The sequence below is a fragment of the Nelumbo nucifera genome, chromosome 1, assembly GCF_055504915.1.
Source record: "Nelumbo nucifera cultivar China Antique chromosome 1, China Antique-T2T, whole genome shotgun sequence".
In the NCBI taxonomy this organism is placed as follows: Eukaryota; Viridiplantae; Streptophyta; class Magnoliopsida; order Proteales; family Nelumbonaceae; genus Nelumbo; species Nelumbo nucifera.
Window position 1 is genome coordinate 128,741,249 of NC_142649.1, and position 2,565 is coordinate 128,743,813.

At 42.1% G+C, this 2,565-nt stretch overlaps 1 pseudogene; it reads left to right on the forward strand.

Moving 5' to 3' along the window:
- Positions 1–1,126: 1,126 nt before the first annotated feature.
- Positions 1,127–1,909, forward strand: LOC148803814 (pectinesterase inhibitor 3 pseudogene; annotated as a pseudogene).
- The last annotated feature ends 656 nt before the right edge of the window (positions 1,910–2,565 follow it).

The following is a 2,565-nucleotide window of genomic DNA, read 5'->3' on the forward strand; positions in this document are numbered from 1 at the left end:
TAGAACAACCACTAGATCTCCAAGTTTGAGAAAGAAGACAAGGTTCTCAAAATTTCTACGATCACTTGCCTTCGGCAGAACGACCACAAAACACTATAAGAGATCTTGAAGCCTTTTCAGATAATTTATCTCTCCTTTCAACAGTTGCTTCAGTGGTTTTATCTCAAGATAGTGGGAGAAAGCGGTGCAAAATATTATCAAGTATCCCACCATGTCCACATCCATCTAGTTGACTGGACCCCGTGGTTGCCTAGTTTCCAGATCTTGTTTCAAAATAACCCCAACTGTATGAACATACATGAGAAGAATATCACTCATCAATTTGAGTACAAAGATCACCTTGGCTAGCACAGCAGATTTTTCGGAGAGGCAGTCAGAGTCTTCTTCACCTCATCAACCTTCGACTTACCCTTTTCCTTCAAAACAGGCTCTCGTTCACCTCCATATGTACAGAGGTGCCAGTAAACTCTTCTTGTTTTTATTTTTATATTTTTTTATCCTTTATTTATATATAATATATATTTATTGGGGAAATGGGTAGCTCATTATGATTTCAAGAAGTTGGTCAATTACTTGAGTAAGGTTTGCAGGTATCCATTTGTGGCCCTTAGAATATTAATTTCCCTGCTGATCCATCAGGGAGCTTACTTTCAGACATTCGGACACGCTCATTAGAGGATGATACGAAACCTAGATGGACGAATGGAGAAGCTTGATGTTCTATTGAATAGGCTATAACTCTATTTATAATAGAGATACATCGGCAACCCAAAGTAGGATACAATAAGGAAAGAAATAAGAGATAAGAAGATAAGATATGTACAGCTATATCTCCTAGTTTTGATAGAATACGTTAATATCCCCCCTCAAACTCAAGATCGTAATATATCAGTCATTTGGAGTTTGCCAACGAGAGCACGAAAGCGAAAAGGAGAGTGAGTTTTGGTGAATATATCTGCAGACTAATTCTGGGAAGGGACAGGAATAAGGTGAACAATATCTTCGAGCACATGATGACAAATAAAGTGACAATCAATCATGTACTTGTCTAGTCCTCTTTTCTCTTCCTGTTGCTCTTTTCAGGCGTTCAGCCAATCAATCCTCAGGGCTCAGGTTTCAGCTAGGAATGGCGCTCCCTTCGTCCCTCTTCGCCTTTTTCATTCTCTTCCTTTCTCTCTCCCACTCAGCACGCTGCACTACCGCCGCATCAAGATCCAACACACCGGGAGATCTAGTTCGTTCGTCATGCATCCACGCCAGCTATCCAAACCTCTGCCTCCGCACGCTCTCCTCCTACACCGGCTCCACTAGGACTGCCAACGACCTTGCACGAGCGGCCGTAACCGTTAGTCTCTCACGCTCGGGCCGTCTTCGGCTGCATCACCCGCCTCGCCAAGCTCCATGGCGGGAGCAAGAGGCAGCAAGGCGCACTGCGCAATTGTGTGGAGCAGCTGTCGGACTCAGTGGACTAATTGCGCGAGACGCTTGCGGAGCTCCAACGTCTTAGACGTGGGTCGTTCAGGTGGCAGATGAGCAATGCGGAGACGTGGGTCAGTTCTGCCTTGACCAACGAGGATACCTGTCTTGATGGGTTTAAGAAGGTTGATGAGAAGGTGAAGTTGGTTGTGAGGCGGAAGATCAACAACGTAGCTAGGGTTACGAGTAACGCGCTCTACTTTATCAATCGTCTTGATGAGTCTCATGGACGGGCTCAGGCTACCCTTGATCCCTGAAAAGCACGATTGAGATTTCAATCATAAGTATATGACAGATAAAATAGCTGTGAGTCTGTGAGTGTGTTTTTTCGATTGTGTTTATATAAATATTATATAGAAATGGGTTATATAGAAACAATAGATAGGCATTCGACAATGTAATGTAATGACAATGAGTTGGTTAATGTTGTTCCGCTTCAAAAAAAAAAAAAATTGAAGAAGTAGCAGACGTATCCGGAGTAGTAAGAACAACATCAGTAGATAATAAGGATCATTCATATCTAAGTATTTTTAGACGAGTTTCTTCAGAGAGCAAATTTTTTATCACAACTTTAAGAGAAGGCAATGGGCTACGATGAAGTAGAATATCACTAATAGGTTCGTACTCATCCCTGAGAGTCATCAGAAGATGCCAAACATGTTGGCGATCGCGAAGCTTGGAATAAGTAGTAGCTGCAGAAGTACTATCCCATTCAGGTTCACACTGTGCTAACTGATCCCAAAGAACTTGTAATTCAGAGACATAACTGTGAATGGTCTGTCCAGGTTGCTGCTTCATACGATGTAGACGTCTATAGAGCTGAAATTGATGCACATCATTAGAAATAGAATAACGGGCTTGTAAGAAATCCCATACCTCTTTAGGAGAGTCATATCTGCGAAATTCCAACTTGATGCTTGCAATACAAGTATTGCGAAACCAGGTCAATATTTGATGATTTTTCTTGTCCCATTTTTCTATTCGTTCAGCAAATTTATCTTCTGTTTCATCAGCAATTTTAGCAGGTTTGGGAATCTCACCGCACATATCACCATAGAAGACGTCCCTTGAGAAAACTGCACATCTCTT